Source organism: Macrobrachium rosenbergii, chromosome 41 (genome assembly GCF_040412425.1).
Source record: "Macrobrachium rosenbergii isolate ZJJX-2024 chromosome 41, ASM4041242v1, whole genome shotgun sequence".
In the NCBI taxonomy this organism is placed as follows: domain Eukaryota; kingdom Metazoa; phylum Arthropoda; class Malacostraca; order Decapoda; family Palaemonidae; genus Macrobrachium; species Macrobrachium rosenbergii.
The window spans coordinates 46,505,085-46,523,228 of NC_089781.1; the positions used below are offsets into that span (position 1 = coordinate 46,505,085).

At 42.5% G+C, this 18,144-nt stretch overlaps 1 protein-coding gene across 1 annotated transcript in view; it reads left to right on the plus strand.

Moving 5' to 3' along the window:
- Spg7 (Paraplegin) overlaps window positions 1–18,144 on the plus strand; it is a 794,115-nt gene that overhangs the window by 581,321 nt on the left and 194,650 nt on the right.

Sequence of the window (18,144 nt, forward strand, 5' to 3'; positions counted from 1 at the left end):
GGAGCAGAGGGAACCAGTTGCTCTTCGGCCAATATGGAGCTACCAGAGCTAGTTGGCCGTTGAATGACCTGAGTTTGTGCAGTACTTTCAACAACATGTTTATTGGGGGAAACAAGTAGATCCTCTCCCAACAGTTCCAATCTATGGACATCTCATCCGTGGCAAAGGCCTGGGGGTCCAGGTTGGGAGCCACGTAACAGGGAAGCTTGTGATTGTTCTCCGTAGCGAACAGATCCACTTGGAGGCCCGGAACCCGGCGGCGAATCCAATCGAACGACTCCCCGTCCAGAGACCACTCCGTCTCCAACGGAGTAGTCCTGGACAGGGAGTCCGCCACCACGTTCCGCACCCCGCTAGGTGGGTGGCTGACAAATGCCAGCCGTGATTGTTCGCCAAGGAGAAGATAGCTACTATCACCTGGTTTACGCGACCTGATTTGGATCCGCCCCTGTTGATGCAATGAACCACCACGGCGCTGTCCAACACCAGCCTGATGTGAATCTGGCCGGCGGGGCGAAGTTTCTTGAGAGTTAGAAACACTGCCATAGCTTCCAAGGTGTTTATATGAAACTGTTGGAACATTGTAGACCATGTCCCTTGAACTTTTTGTTTTGGTGAGTACCCTCCCCAACCGCTTAATGAAGCATCTGTGTGGATTACCAACGCTGGAGGGGGAAATTGGAATGGAACCGACTTCGACAGGCCACTGGCTGTGGACCATGGCCGGAGCCTTGTTTTCAAGATTCGTGGGATTGAAGAGACCCTGTCTCTGAGCCTGACATTGGCTCGTCTCCGCCACACTCTGTTTATATCTTTTAGTTTCTCTTTCAAGAGCAGGTCCGTCACTGAGGCGAACTGAAGGGAGCCGAGAATTCTCACTTGAGACCGGCGGGATGCTGCTTTGTCCTTCAAAAATTTCCTGGTAGCGGCGGCAATCTCCTTCCGCTTGGACGGCGGGAGAGACAGCCTATACGAGGACAGGTCCCACTGGAGACCTAGCCACTGAAACCGGGATTCCGGAGTCAGGCGGGACTTCTCCCTGTTCAACTGAAAGCCTGACAACTCCAGGAACTTGATCACTATGGCTGTAGCCTTCCGGCACTCCTGAACTGTTGGAGCCCAGATTATCCAATCGTCCAGGTAAGCCGCCAGGGAGATCCCCCGAGACCGCAGTTGCTGAACGACTGTTTCTGCCAGTTTCGTAAAAATTCTGGGGGCTACATTGAGTCCGAAAGGCATGACTCTGAAGGAGTAGGCTTGTTTCCCGAGCTTGAAACCCAGGAAGGGAGAGAAGTTCCGCGCAACCGGGACATGATAGTAAGCATCTGAAAGATCGATAGAGGTGGTGACGGCTCCACACGGTAGTAGAGTCCGTACTTGAGCCACCGTAAGCATGCGAAACTTGTCGCATCTTATGTAGCGATTTAGACGTGACAGATCTAGAATCACTCTTTGTTGATAGGAATCTTTCTTTGGAACAGTGAACAACCTGCCTTGAAATTTGAGGTGCCTTACTTCCTTTATTGCTCTCTTGTTGAGAAGCTCCATCACAAAATCCTGTAGGGTTCTGGAGGGGGGTTGGTAAAACCTGGTCAAGGGAGGGGGATCCTTGATCCAGCTCCAACCCAGACCTTTGGACACAATACTGTGTGCCCAGGGACTGAAGGACCACTGGTCTCTGAACCAGTAAAGGCAACCACCTACCTGACTGGTCTCAGTGGGAGGAAGAGGGTTTGTTTCCTCTACCACGGCCTGATTTTCCCCGGGAGGCAGATCCAGTTCTGCCTCTGTATGGGGCTCAACCTCTGCCCCCCCGCATATTTCCCAAGTCTGGAAGAGTATAGGGATAGGGGAAAATTAGGACCAATCAGCGTTCAGAGTTCGCTTGAGGCAATGACGTCATTATCTCAGCATTCATTCTTACAGTGTGTACGATAATTATCTGCTAGTAACGTATATAGTCACTATTGATAAATTATAATATATGTATACTATCCGATTTTTTTCATTCGGGTTATCATTAATTACTTTTATCGTCTAAATAGCTCTTTATTTCTAACAAAATTCAAGTTTAATTAATGATGAAAACCGAGGAAGTATAACACTTTTATATATTCGTATGATTCATTAAACTCCCTTCTTGAACATGATTCTGATTTGTAAATAAAAATTCATTCATACGGCCTAGAGCTGCTTGGTTAAGAGCAGTCTATCGTTCCTCTCTTTTAGCAATGAATGTCAAGGAAAAGCTAGCAAATTTCGAGAAATTTAAGAATATGCATTCAAACCAGTGACAGTAGCGACATAACTGAAGTAAGGACGAATGTAACAACAAAAGAACAGGATCAAGGAATGGCTGGAAGAGTATGCAGATTTCTTTTAATGCCTTTTTCCCTTATCCTTTATCAAGTTACAAGATGGGTCTACCCATAGATAAAGAGGGGAGAGATTGGACAGACACGATAGAGACTTTCATTCATGAAAATCTTTATAACTGTTGAAACAACCTCAAGTAAAGTGTGTTAGTATTAGTCAACTTGCAGTGAAGTACACGCCTGGATTTCGAGCTAATAAAATAAAATAATGAATGTTGTAATAAGCTCTTTATTAAAGCCTATTTGACATTAAAGTCATGTAGCCTAATAAATTAGCATGTAGGGTTACTTTCAGTCCATATTACCACAGTTAAGAGTGACAATTTTCCCTACTACTAGTACTAGTTCTACAATGTACACAGTATCATGAGGCCTAGCCCAGGGCCTGCTGCAGTTGTACTGTACGTGTTAATGAAGTATTATAATGTTATTTACAAATCATCAGTAAGTTCTCAAGCCTCCTTGTATGCAGTGGACTCGGTTGAATTTGATCTGCCATGACGCTTGAAGGTAGTAGGCTGTTCTTCAATTTTACCATTATTGTTTTTGCCCTATACTTCAAAGTTATAATACAGCATTATAGCTTAACTGACTAGCTAGACTACAAATAAACTTTACCAACTAGCCAGTCTACCAGGGTTTATCATCAAATAAAAGGTAGCCTACCATAACCTAACCTTAGCTTAGAAAAGGATGTCTAATTTGGAATAACCTTCAGGAATGCCCATATTTATGTCTGTCCCCCTCCACAGACTATGAAATACACCTCAAGTCTTGGCTAGCTATGAAAGCCTAAGTTATTCTTACAGGCTAGCCTAACTTACAATAGAATCTACAATTTAAATAAATATGTTGAATTCCAGGTCAGTATGATTTTGACATTGTCTGCAGACTGCAGCACATAGTAATTATTAGTAAATGAATATATATTTTGCCAGATTTCTCTACAATATTTATGTGCCTTTCTATTAGATTCTTTATTAACTTTATTTTATTTTTCAATAAATCTTTTACTTGAGCCCCTCTATTCATAATAGAAGCCTTTTCAGAATTATTTGATTTTTATTTTTCTTTCCCGGAAAAAATATTTTTATGCACAGTAATATTTAGTCTTTTGCTCAAGAAACAATTATATTTCTCGTTATCAAGAAAAATATACTTGAAATGTTTAAAAACTATGGATTTTCATACTTTATCTTTTCTATATAATCGTAATTCTTAAAACAATAGTGTGTATAAGAGTATTTTTTCCAAGAAAGAAAAAAAATCAAATAATTCTGAAAAAGCTTCTATTATGAATCGAGGGGCTCCAGTAAGTGTTATTGAAAAATAAAACAAAAGTTAATACAGAATCTAATAGAAAGGCACATGAATATTGTAGAGAAATAACATGGCAAAATATTCATTTACTAATAATTACTAGGTGCTCCAGTCTGTAGACAATGTCAAAATCATACTGACCAGTAATTCAACATATTTATTTTCATTGTAGAGTCTAAGTTAGGCTAGCCTGTAAGAATAACTTAGGCTTTCATAGCTAGCCAAGACTTGAGCTGCATTTCATAGTCTGTGGAGGGGGACAGATAGAAAAATGGGCATTCCTGAAGTTGTTCCGAATTAGTCATCCTTTTCTATGCTAAGGTTAGGCGATGGTAGACTACCCTTTGTGTTATTTGATGATAAACACTGGTAGACTAGCTAGTTGGTAAAGTTTATTTGTAGTCTAGCTAGTCAGTAAAGCTATAATGCTGTATTATAACTTTGAAGTATAGGGCAAAAATGATAATGGTAAAATTGAAGAACAGCCTACTACCTTCAAAATCATGGCAGATCAAATTCAACCGAGTCCACTGCATACAAGGAGGCTTGAGAACTTACTGATGATTTGTAAATAACATTATAATACTTCATTAACACGTACAGTACAACTGCAGCAGGCCCTGGGCTAGGCCTCATGATACTGTGTATATTGTAGAACTAGTACTAGTAGTAGGAAAATTGTCACTCTTAACTGTGGTAATATGGACTGAAAGTAACCCTACATGCTAATTTATTAGGCTACATAACTTTAATGTCAAATAGGCTTTAATAAAGAGCTTATTACAACATTCATTATTTTATTTTATTAGCTCGAAATCCAGGCGTGCACTTCACTGCAAGTTGGCTAATACTAACACACTTTACTTGAGGTTGTTTCAACAGTTATAAAGATTTTCATGAATGAAAGTCTCTATCGTGTCTGTCCAATCTCTTCCCTCTTTATCTATGGGTAGACCCATCTTGTAACTTGATAAGGATAAGGGAAAAAGGCATTAAAAGAAATTTGCATACTCTTCCAGCCATTCCTTGACCCTGTTCTTTTGTTGTTACATTCGTCCTTACTTCAGTTATGTCGCTACTGTCACTGGTTTGAATGCATATTCTTAAATTTCTCGAAATTTGCTAGCTTTTCCTTGACATTCATTGCTAAAAGAGAGGAACGATAGACTGCTCTTAACTAAGCAGCTCTAGGCCGTATGAATGAATTTTTATTTACAAATCAGAATCATGTTCAAGAAGGGCAGTTTAATGAATCATACGAATATATAAAAGTGTTATACTTCCTCGGTTTTCATCATTAATTAAACTTGAATTTTGTTAGAAATAAAGAGTTATTTAGACGATAAAAGTAATTAATGATAACCCGAATGAAAAAATCGAATAGTATACATATATTATAATTTATCAATAGTGACTATATATACGTTACTAGCGGATAATTATCGCGACACACTGTAAGAATGAATGCTGGATAATGACGTCATTGCCTCAAGCTTTTCTTCTGAACGCTGATTGGTCCTAATTTTCCCCTATCCCTATACTCTTCCAGACTTGGGAAATATGCTGACCCCCCTTGTGCTTCTATTAAGGCCGTGAAAGACCCCACAGCCCTCATAGGTGGAATTGTACACTGGAGAGGAGACGTACGATGGTGCAGCAAGGGGTTGGGCTGGTTGAACCAGCACGTATTGATGGGGTTGAGCCTTGGAGGTGGAGGGTTGGCCCACCGCCGAGACTGGGACAGCCTGAACCATTGTCTGGGGATGAGGCCTCCTGTGCCTCCTGAATCGTTTCCCCGACTTACCCTGGGAACTGCCAGCTTCGGGGGTTTTCCGCTTGAAGGCGGAGATACCCCAACGAGAGCGTAGGCTTTGATTGGCCCTGGTAGCCTCGCTCAGGACTTGTGAGACTTCGTTCTCTGGGAATAGATTAACCCCCCAGATGGAACTCTTCATGAGCTTGTTAGGCTCATGACGAATGGTGGCATCCGCGAAAATGAATTTGCGGCACTCCAACTTCGCCACCATGAAGTCATACAAGTCTGACTGAAAACCTGCTAACAGGGATTTAGCCAGAACCTGAAACAGCTGCTCGTCTGCACAGGAGACGGCGACCGCTTCTGACAGACACAAGGAATTCAAGGACCGGCTTAGTCTAGTCCGTGCCTCAAACTCCGCCTTCAGGAGAGCTTCCGGGAGTTTAGGAAGCTGCTCGCTGAACTGAGAGGACGCACAGAAAGCATCCAACTTACCCACTGTAAAAGTTGATGGGGCGTCCCTCCAGAACTCCTCACCTCCCGGGAATACCAGGGATGTGGAGTCCGTCTCCCTGAGCTGAGGCAAGGGTTTGCCTTCGAAGCAAGCCTGAGCCGTCGCCAAAGCAACCTTGTTCAGGCAGGGAGTGGGCAACTTATCACCTAGGGAAAACATTGTGTAGTTGCCCTTAAACGGAGTGAGTTTTGTATTCTCTGCCTGCCACTCCGTAAGAGTGCGCAGCAGAGCAGATTGGGCCTGGTCCTAGGGAAGATCACCGTCTCCTTAGGGACCTTGTCTGATCGTACCCAGGCTTCCTCCGTCAGCCTAACGAAGCCTGGGTAGGGGGGCAAGAGGTCAGGGAGGAAGAACTCCAACTCCTCCAGACGTCTCGTGCCCAGACCCTCGATAGTCAGAGTATCCTCGTGGCGAATGGCACGAAGAGCAAAACGCCATGGGTTTCCTACATCAAAAGGAGGGAGGGAGGCAGTATCAGGGATCTGGTAACTTGGTCCGGCACCGCCGGAGCGCGCCATATCGGCAATAAGATTCTCCTGATTCTGCAACCTCTCCGCCAGCTTAGAAAGCTTAGAGTCGACCTCCGAAGAGAACTTAGCAAGTAACATCCCGGCAAACGCCTCAGGGTCAAAGGGAGGCTGGCGAGGAGGGGTGGGTCTGGCCGCCCTCTTACTCGCTCCTTTGCCCGAGGTTCCTGATTTGCTCCCGGAGGCCAAAGGTACGGCAACCTTTGCCTTCGACGGGGGGAAAGGGGATGCCTTGCGGGAAGACGAGGACTTGAAGCCCTTCGCCTTCCACGACGCCTTCAACTTGGGGACAGTAGATGGAGCGCTGTCCCTCAAGATAGAAGACTTAGAGAAACCCTGAAAAGAAGAGGTAGAGGATGAAGGGGAATCAAAGAGGGCGCCCGCCCCCGCTGCCTCACTTACCTCACCACCTACCTGGTCCTGCTCAGTATTCATTGGCTCCAGGTCCAAGTCCAGAGCGGCGACGTCCTCCAAAACCTCCGCGTAAAGAGGATCCTCTAGGAGTGGCTGGGTCACGACCCGGAATTGCTCGATGATGGGTGCAGCCACGTCAGCTGGTACGGCCGCAGCGATCCAGGCTCCGGGGTAGAGAAGATCTCTCAGTTTCTCGTCGAGGACGTAGGGTTTCCCCGACGGGACGTTTCTCCCAAACCCAGCCACCCAGGCGCGGAGAGACTCAAGGGACTCCTTCTTGGAGGACTCGTCGGCCTGAAAGGGGAGCAGGGAATCAAGGGGAGGCTAATAAATACCGTAAATAATATAAGCGTTAAAACACAAAATATAGCAACACAGTAAGTTGTAACTAACATGAAGATGGAAAGCAAGCAGCTTACCGACTCGTCCTGGATGCACCCGCAAAGAGCAAAGCAAACCTCGCAGCCCTCCGGGTGCCAGACGATCAAGTCATCAAGCCGGACCGCACAGCCAGCGTGGGTCCGACACACCACGTGCCCATAGGGTTGGTGGAGGGTAGCAGTACACCCGGGCTCCTCACAACGAACAGTCTGTAAGTGTAAATAGTAAATGAGCTTACCTTTCTAAGAAACTTAAACTAAGCAGGCAAGGGTATTTCAACTGTACCACCGGAGTACTCCGGCGGAATGAAAAAACCCCGTCAGAGATGGGCCTACTAGAAAAGTAACTTAAAATTAAGGTAAGCAGGAAACCTCCCCGACTGCCGGAATACTCCGGCGGAACGAGGGAGCCGAATCAACGGGACCTTCACCACAAGGGGTGCCGGGAATAGTACGGCGGAACCCAAGGGTAAGATCACCAGACTCTATAACCATAACAGAAATAAATAAATAAATATATATCCGATGGCGGGGTGAGCCGCCGGGAAAAATATAAAAACACATATCCGCCGGCGGGGTGAGCCACCGGGAAAAATATAAATGCATACATATATAGAGGATGGTAACATAATCGGTTAACAAAGATATACAAATCCACATTCCCCGGAGTCCGGTACCACCCTCTCCGGGGATCTCAAGCCTCTACCGCTAGAGAACAAAAGAAGGGTGAGGCTACCAAACACCACAATCCACCAGGGCAGGTGTAAGCGCCGGTCAACCCAACCAGAGTAACTCGAACGCCGGAGCGAACGCGGGACAAGGCTGAGAAGAGAAACCCTGAGAAAGATCGAAAACCTGCTCGATCCTAGGAGAGCGGGTTAACGAAGCACGGGGCTCAGCAAAATGCCACCTGGGACCAGCCCTGGGAGGGAGCGAATCCCTCCACCAGGAAAGATCCCGCAACTCGGAGTGGAAGTCGGACACCGACATCACCCGCACGAGAAGATGACAAAGAGCTGGACCAGTAAATCAGGGTTGGGGGGGAGGGGGTTTGGTGGGACAGGGAAGGGAGTAGGCCAGAGCAGAGGAAAACAGGAGACTGGGGAAGAGGCTCACCCGCTCAACTGTAAACCAACCGCAAGGTAATTATACCAGCTGGGGAAATCATGGCCTACTCCGAAGGAAAGGGAAGGGAAAAACGACTAAGACCTCCATATTGTCACCCCACACATAGACGTAGCCTATGACATAAAACAAAGGGGGGAGAAGGAAATGGGGGAAACGAGGGAGCAACAGGGAGAGAAATTCCCCAGTCGAAGACCAGCCCCAGCCGAACGTAAGGGAATGCTATAAAAGCATGGAGGAGACACACCCACAGAAAAAATCTCAACCCCTCCGTAAAGGAGGGGGAAGAAAGTGGGTCAGAGGAAGGCACGACAACAGAAACTCCCTCCACCTGCTGACCCTCCTCTCGCCTAACCTAACAGGTGAAAGGGAGAGCAGGAGGTCAAAGGGGCAATAAGAAGCCTAACATACACTAGGCTACAATAAATAAGCTAACCAAAATAATTCACCATCATATGTGCAAAAATAATAAAATAAAATAAAATAATTTTGTGCTTGTGCTAGGTGCATAGCCTAACCGAGGGAGGCGACAGGGTGAGCCTGATGTCCCCACGGAACTAGACAATTGAAAACAGTTAACAACATGGTGTCGAGCACTAGCAAAATAATAATAAAATAATTATAATTATAAAGCTAAAACTGTCCAAGAGGAAACATCCTGGGGAGTTACCTAAGCGGGAAGATGACGGGAACCCGATGCGGGAACCCCGAAGATACGGATCAAAAACATTATCGTTAGAGAGACACCGAAACAACCCAGCTTAGGAAAAGCCACCAGGATGAATCCTAGGGGAATAAAGATAAGAAAAGAGCCGACAAGGAAAAACCCAAACAGAACAAGCTGGACGGGTAAACCTCATGGACAACATGGCTGGCTGGGGGCGCCAGTGGCGTCATAACAAAGCCACGTATAATTAATAATTACGGGCTAAGACAGCCAAACTTATCATAAAAACCCCACAATAAGATGGTACTTAACTTGAAACGGTAAAGCTGCTCGACAACATGCTTGCAGATGAAATTAAGGGCAAAACACAAGCCAAACAGAAAAAACAAATCACAAGATCAAGTGCTAGAAATGGAATGAGTTCAGATGGCGTTGGAGTCGCCGCTTGGTGGGCGGGTGAGCGTGGGCACTGGTACGGCACCTCGCTCTTCCCAGGGATCTTGACATGGGGATGTCTATCGAGCGTGGCTCTGTGGTTGTGATCCTTCACTCACCGTTGGTTATACCGACGTCTTCATTAGGAGATGCTCGATCTGGGGGTAGTAACTCCAGCATTCCTGAAAGCTTTTTTCTCTGGTATATTTAGCAATATTTATACCTAGAAATTCGTGTTAGTATGGAATTTCACCGGCTGACACGGGGCTGAGCTCAGAAATATATATTTTTTTTTTATATAGCGTAGTCGCTGTTTCATCCTCAAGGAGTTACCTTCCATGGTCTACCAGAGCTCCATGGTGACCAAACTAATATCAAAGAATTCTCTTTAGATAATGGACTCAAAGATAAGAGGGCACTTTCCCTTATCTTCAGCGAAGCTTGAACCCAGTTTTTCCAACGTCAAAAGAACCTGCAAGAAAGAGAAGTGACTACTGCGCATGCGCATTCGCCCTCTTGTTTACAACTGGGCCGTTAAAAGACCAAGGAGCCATTACTCTCTGTGTGGTCTAAAGCGAACAGTTCACGTCGTTACCAGTGCTCCGAAAAATTTTACTTTTTTCTCCGTTTTAGTATCGAGGATTATGGAAACAAAATAGCAAGATAAGTGCTCAATGTTAACTTCTAGTTAAAAGTTTTAGTTTTAAACTTCTAGAATATATATAATTTGTGTAAAAGCCGGAACCCGGCTCATTGATCGCTAGCCTACCTAGTTTCGTAAAGCGTTGATTGTTACCTAGTTTCGTAAAACGAAAATTGTTTTTAGTTCTAACTAAATGTTTTAACTAAAAGAAATGTTCCACAACTTATTATTAATATGGAAAATCCTTTCAGATTATATGATGTCTACAATAATCTAGTTAGTAAGTGAGAATAATTCAGACCAGATTAATAGTGGATGTTGTCTGTAGCCTGCGTACATCCTTGGATTACGTATCCTAAGTGGCCTACCTTAGACCGAGGACCATAAGATCAGATAATAACAATATCTGAACAAAGTAAATCGATAGCCTAACAGTGAGACTACATAGTAAAAATTTTTTCCCTTTTATATAAGCGTATGCACTTAAGCATGAGCTAAATAATCCAGGACTAGCCTAGGCATTACCTTGTATCAAGTTAAGTGGTAACTTTTCATGAAACATCCCAGTTTTGGACTAAATTGTTAGTCTAGACCATGTAATTAGGGCTAGATGAAATCGTAATATGTGCTGGATGAGATGATAACCTATCCTTAAGGCTACATACTAAGGTAGGCTAATTGTTTTTTATGTAACCCATACACTTAAGTGTGAATTAAATAATCCAGATTAGGCAGTAGCCTAGATTACAGTAAGTTATAACCTGGTTGTAAGGTTACACATTAGTGATTATATACTGTTTTATATAGTAAAGCAAATAGCCTAGGATTGGATATAAACAACAAACTGGGTTAGACAAATAGTTGAATAATATTACCTATAAGGTTACATATTAGTAAGTTTTCTGTTTTTATAATAATCTGGATTAGGCAATACCCTATACTAGGTTAAGAAAGAACAAATAAGCCTAGGATTATACATAAACAGTATCCTAGCCTAAATAAAATAACCTAGTTTATGACTTGGTAGCATATCTGTAAGGTTACATGCTAGTAGGGTCTTGTGTAGCCTATATTCATAAAGTTAATATAAATCTAGAACAAGCAGTAGCTTAACCATATTTAGTAGGAACCCCCGTATAAGGAATATCCTACTATTAGCCTAAAACAGCAATGGCTGAATATCAGATGAAAAGGTAGTTTCGGCCACATAAAACAGAAAAACAGGAAGAGAATTATTTTCTGTAAAGTTTATATCTTTTAACCGTTAAACGCCGACTGGACGTATCATAAGTTGACTAAAATTGCCTGTCGGGTGACGAGTGGATGTACCGTACATCGACTACAAAAAATTTCAACTTTCGGTCAACTTTGACTCAACCGAAATGGTCGAAAAACGCAATTGTAAGCTAAAACTCTTACATTCCAGTAATATTCAATCATTTACCTTCATTTAGCAACAAATTGGAAGTCCCTAGCATAGTATTTCGATTTATGGTGAATTTTTGAAAAAAAAATTTTCCTTAAGTCCGCGCGGTAACTCGGCCGAAAATCTCAGAAATTCTTTCATCACTTTGTCGTAATGTTTGCACCGTTTTTCTAATAGCCGTTACATAGAGTTTTATATATGAAAATGTGCGCAATTTCATGTAGAATACAACAAAAAATAACTCATGGTTGTAGCTTTTATCAGTTTTGAAATATTTTCATATAAATCACGATAAACAGAAAAAATTTGACCTTCGGTCAACTTTAACCTGACCGAAATGGTCAAAAACTGCAATTGTAAGCTAAAACACTTGCAGTTTAGTAATATTCAATCAATTACCTTCATTTTGCAACAAACGGGAAGTCTGTAGCACAATATTTGGATTTATGGTGAATTTTAAAAAAAAATTTTTTTAATCCTCACATTACGAATTCATGCATCATTTTGTGATAATATTTTCTCTGTGTTGCTGTGATCGTTTTACAATTTGTTATATACCAAAATCATCGCAATTTAGTGTACAATACAAAGAAAAAAAAATAACTCATTAGCTTTAACCATTTTGCTCAAAGCGCGATTTGTATACAATTATACATGAAATTTTTTTTTGCGGTCATATATTTCAATATTTATGTATGATAATTATATTTTTTTCATTTCTGATGGTTGCATACTAAACTTCAGGCAATGACAAAAAAAGGAGCCAAAAATGAACTCTTAATCTTAAAAACTAAGTGCAGTGATTTTTAGAAAAAACTTTTTTTCCGCTTCGGCGCTAACTCCCAAACCCCGCCGGCATACAGCAGACACTTTTGTAAATAGAGGCTTGGCGTTTAAGGGTTAAGTAGTAAATAAGCTTAGAATAGGTTAAGCAAGAACCTTCCAAGAAATCCTCTGTTCTTAACTAACGTAGATTATACTAGAATCATTACCCTAAGCTATATAAAACAGTAGTTTGGGTTAGTCAAATAAATTAGTTCATAGCAGTTAGTCTGAATGGCATGACAATTGGATTTAAAAATTTCACTTGGCCATTGCAAAAGGACTAACAATGTATAAGTAATACAGCCATGTACAGGTATGAAAACTAACCTAAACCTTAGAAGGTTTAACATAGATATTTAATTAAATGTATTAAAACTGCACAATTGTAATCAAATTAACCTGTAATATGGAAACTATATGAGGAACTACAGAAGTGCCCCTCACTTAAAAACAATTACTGTAATACTAACTAGCTTCTAATAACAACTTCCTTTATATCACTACAGGGCCGCCATTAGGGAGGATCCTCAGTTCAAGTGTTCCGTAGCAAATTGCTCGGTTCACTTTTTGCCAGTGGGTATGGCCCATACCACCTGCCATGGGCATAGTCTTTGTAAAAAAACAAGGAAAATTTGCTTGGTTGCCAGATTTGGGCAAGATCTGTAGTATGCTCCTGGCAGCAAGTTTTAAGGACAAAACAGCTCCCTTTAAGCTGTCTCAATGGGGCCAAGGGTTCAGTAGGGGTGAGGAAGGGGAGATTATCTTTCCGGCAGAACTCTGGCAAAAGATATTTAACACTTCCTCTGAACAACATCAATGTTTGGGCCAAAACCCATTAAAATCAGTCCCCAGTACCTCCAGGGGTTAAAATCCATTAACATCAGTCGCCAATACCTCCCAGGTTAACCCTGTGGAGGAAGTAGAGGAATCTTTACATGGAGTTCACATTCTTATTAAAAAATATGAAGTCAACATTGCCATCAAAATGGCCCTGCAGAACCCAGAAGGCTCAGGGACATAATTAAAATTTAAGCTAACCATGGGAGAGACCTCCCAGAAGGAATTCTGTTCCCCATGCAGCTATCATTGCTCAATAGGATCTTTCCTTCAAAAGGGGTACTGGGATCCACCTAACTCAGACTGAAATGTCTACTTTTTTGGAAGGGTATAGTAACTTGCCCAGGACTTCTGCCCCTTGATTAACAGGCAATTACAGTTTAGTTGCTGAAGCTCAGTTAGATGCACAAACTCCCCCAAAAGGGATACACGGTCTACGGCAAGCTCTCCCAAAAGGGATAGACAGTTTGCGGCAAGCTCCCCCAAAAAAGGGATATACTCCGTTTGCTGCATTTAATCAGTTCTGTAAGGAAATTGAGTTTTTATTGACCTGTACCCCCAAAAGGGATACACAGTTTGCAGCTCCCCCAAAAAGTGATACACAGTTTGTGACATTTGATCAGTTCTGTAAGGAAATTGAGTTTTATTGACCTGTACCCCTAAAGGGATATACTGTTTGCAGCAAGCTCCCCCAAAAGGGATACATGGTTTGCAGCAAGCTCCCCCAAAAGGGATACATGGTTTGCAGCAAATTCCCCCAAAAGGGATACACAATTTGCACCATTTGGTCAATTCTGTAAGGAAACTGAGTACCATCAAAGATGCCCTTGCCACAGAACGGCAATATATAAGGGACATGAAGCATTCAGTCAGTCATGTACGCACCAAAGTGTAAAAGTACTACATCCTGTAACCGAAAAGTGAGTGTAGATACAAATGCCGCCCAAACAAGGTCTGATTTTAGAATTCTGACTAGAAACAACAATGGGTCAGTTTGGAATACAGAACTTCAGATGAAAATATAATAGGGGCTCCAATACTCACCCCTGATGATACTGATAATCCTTGGCGAGACACCTCAATGTGCGCTTTCTCTCCCAATGGCAAGTAGGTAATCAATGAAAGAAAAACTATGATCGAAGTTGTAAATGTAGAATTTACAAACGGCAGCATTCCTTAATACATAATGGCACCTGGTACCATCCTCACCAGACTTGGAGAAACCACTAACAGAAATGGTTTTCTAACCTGTGCCTATAGCATTAAAATCTAAAGAAATCACCCTTTACCAGGTCAGTGAAAAATGGATCTCTACTTCCTTTATGAGTAAGACCCAAGTTGCTCACCAAGTAGCCTCATCAGAATTTTATGCTAGGCTCCAACTCCTTAGCATTATAACCTCTACCACCTTGCTGGAAGTTGCCATCTTAAGGCTTCCAGAGCATCCCAGGATAATTTTTGCTGTTGAGGCCAAAAGTCTTATAAAAACCCAATGGAAAACACTCTTTGACTTCCTAGAATGGTGCATAAAACTGCGAATGAAGCATTGGAGAGCTCCATCAAATCACTCTTCAGTGTCACTGCATTATTACATTCTAATCCCTTCTGTAAGGACCTGTTAGAGGAGTCTGTTGTGGCTCAACTCAACAAGCATGCCCACCAACAGAATTGTACAGTGCACGCTCTTCTGGGAAAAGAGGAATTCAGGAAACAAAAAACCCAAAATTTCCTTATACGCAGCCCCAAAAAAGGCTCACTTTGATCAGAAATCATATAAGCCTTCAGTCACCCCCAAAAATTTTTCTTAAAAAAACAGTTAGGTGGTCAGAAGGGACAATTCCCTGCAAAGGGACAACAACAACTTCAAGGCCATCCGTTTTCATAAGGTCCAAAAACCATCTCATAGGGGGAAAAAGGAAAAACAACACCTGGAATGTCTACCAAAGGTGAAGGCAGAGGAGGAGGCAGATACCAAGAGGAATTATATTGGTTGGGGGTCAGCTTCGATGACATCACAGACAATGGAAGTTTTCCCCCTTGGGGGGACAGTATTATTTATATGTACAGAAAGGTCTAGAGGAACTTGCTTATATTTGCCACCAAGTATGTCTCTTCAGTTTCCCCAAAGGGGACTCATCCAAAAGAAGAGTGATCCTCAACCAATCAACATTGAACAAGCACATTGTTTGCCAAAAGTTTTGGATAATTACCGTTGCCTAAGTACATTGAATCATTTCAAAAAGGGACTTGGACAGTTTCTATGGATCTGAAAGATGCACACTGGCACATCCCTATAGCCATTCCCTTCCGCCCCTTCCTAAGGTTCTGAATAGGGAAAGATACGTACAGATTCAAAGTCATGTCCTTTGGGCTAAACATTACCTAAAGAATATTTTTCAAAACTAGCAACAGTATTCGTTCGAGAACTCAAACAAAAAGATCTGGGGGCCAAGAAGAAAAGGGTGCTTGAAAATCCTAAAAACAATGGTCAACAGACAACATTACAGTGAAAAGGTTTTATTATAAATTTGAAAACATCCTGCCTCACACCCAGCAGACACTTTCAGTGGCTGGGACTGTGTTGGGATACTCTTCACAGCCTGTTGTCTCTCCCCATCATACTCAAAACAGAATAAGGCAAGTCCTCAAAAGGTTCCTTGCACAGCCCAGAGTTTCCAGATGGCAATCAGAACGTATGATGGGCCTGCTGCAGTTCTCGTCTGTAATAGATCCAATACATAGATTGCAACTAAAAATGATAACAAATTCTGGCTATCGCATGCAAGAAAAAAGATGCGAGACAGACCTCATCAAAGGATTAAAAGAGTTGGGGAGATACTTCTTCCTTAGATTTGGAAGGAATCTGTGGTGAAACAGGTCACCCTGACTCATCCATCTGTATGAGTGACAAGCTCACAGATACCTCGTTGACAGGTTGGAAGGACACTGGGGGGATTGTCAGGTGGCAGGGAGGTGATCAGCTACTCAGGAATTGTTATATCAATTTCCTGGAGCTGATGGCTGTCTTTTTGTCTCTCAAAAACTCAAACCTCCAGAAGAGAAAGAACATAACCACAGTATCCTACATCAAGAGGTCTGGATCACATTCACCTCCTCTCAATATGGTAATGTTAGCCATCCTTCGGATGGCACAAGCAAGGAATTGGCACATGTCTGCAGTTCACCTCACAGGGGGTCTCATTGTAATAGCAGACTCTCTATCAAGGAAAGCGACAGCCTCAACAGAGTGGTTGTTGGACAACCACTCTTTTCAAATAATAGCCAACATGCTTCCACAACTGGAAGTGGACCTGTTCGCCACACACTATAATCACAAACTCCTAATGTATGTCTCCAAACCTGGACAGTCAAGCAACAGCAAGAGATGCCTTCCTTAAGGCTGGAACGAGGGGAGGACGATAATTTTTCCTCCATTGTCCCAGATTTCAAAGGTTTTGAGCAAACTAACCTTCATAGGAATAGTGTACTTAATAGCCTCAAATTGGCCAAACAGGCATTGGTTCCTATTACCTCAAAATCGGAGAAAAAGATCAATTCCACTTTCGTCCACTGTTCTATCCCAGACAGTAGGAGGGAAAGTCTCTCCTTTCTAAGCCGAGACCTTCACGTATAGATTTTTAAAAAATATCTATCGTGATAATTACTCGCTCAACATTGCTAGGTACCTAGTGCAAAAATTACGGACATCTGTCCAGCATTACCAGTCTGTATGGAAGATATGGTTAGATTATATCCATACTGAGAGCCCAGTTGAGATTTCTATAGAAACTTTATTTTTCTTATATACCCTTTTGAAGAGAAATGCCTTGTGGTTACAACAGTCATGGCATACAAGGCTGCATTAACGGAACCCTTGTTTTATGGATTCGGGATTGACTCCAGTATAGAAGTTGTCACTTCCTTTCTGCAGTCTTTTGCTCTTCAAAGGCCCACCCCCTAAAGGCTTCCAATTACTTGGTCCCTGAACAAGGAGCTTAGATTTCTATCAACCCCTCAATTCAGTGGACCCAATACAACCACAACGCACAGGCTACAAAGGGTGATCTTCTTGATTGCATTAGCATCAGGAGCTTGTACAGTATTAGTGAACTGGGCTCTCTAAGAAAATTCAGTTTAGCAGACAAGACATTATGCCCGGTTCAAGCACTTAAGGTTTACCTAGATGTCACGGCAAACACCCCAGAAGGTCGTATTTTCCTACTCCCTAGCACAAACTAACCACTCTCCCAACAAAGACTGAGAATGATTGTAATGTTGTCTCATTATAAAAGGAAATCCACACTCTTTCCATAGTTCACATGATGTTAGGAAAGTAAGTACATCTTTGGCCTTCTTCAGAGATGTCTCTTTCGAAGAAGTCTCCAAATGTATAGGGTGGTCATCAGTTAAATTATTGCTACATGTTTGAACAAATTCGACTACACTGCGTATCAGTAGGTGGCATAGTTAGTCTTAACCCCTAGGTGCTGCAGCAGAAAACCAGGAGTCATATTGATGGTGAGTATGCTAACTATCACTGGGAGAGGGGCGACAGTACTACAACCAAACCCAGCATGCTTAGGTAAGCCACTGTAGAACTACATCCTAAAATGTAAGTACATGTATAGTTTCTTGTTCCTTGGTATCAAAACCTGAAGAGTATTTGGAATAAAGAATGGGACTTGAAATCTGTGGCTTGACCTTGGACCGAAAATGTTATCTACTTTTGGGTGTTGGGATTAAAAAGCGAGAGCTTAAGCCTTTTTCGTCACCTGTCAATTTCTTTGTAAATCTCTTTGAGGATGAAACAGCAACTACGCTATCAAAAAACATGTTTTGACGCAGGAAAAACCTATTTCTGGGATTGACCTGTGTCGCGCAGTGAAATGTCCCATATAGC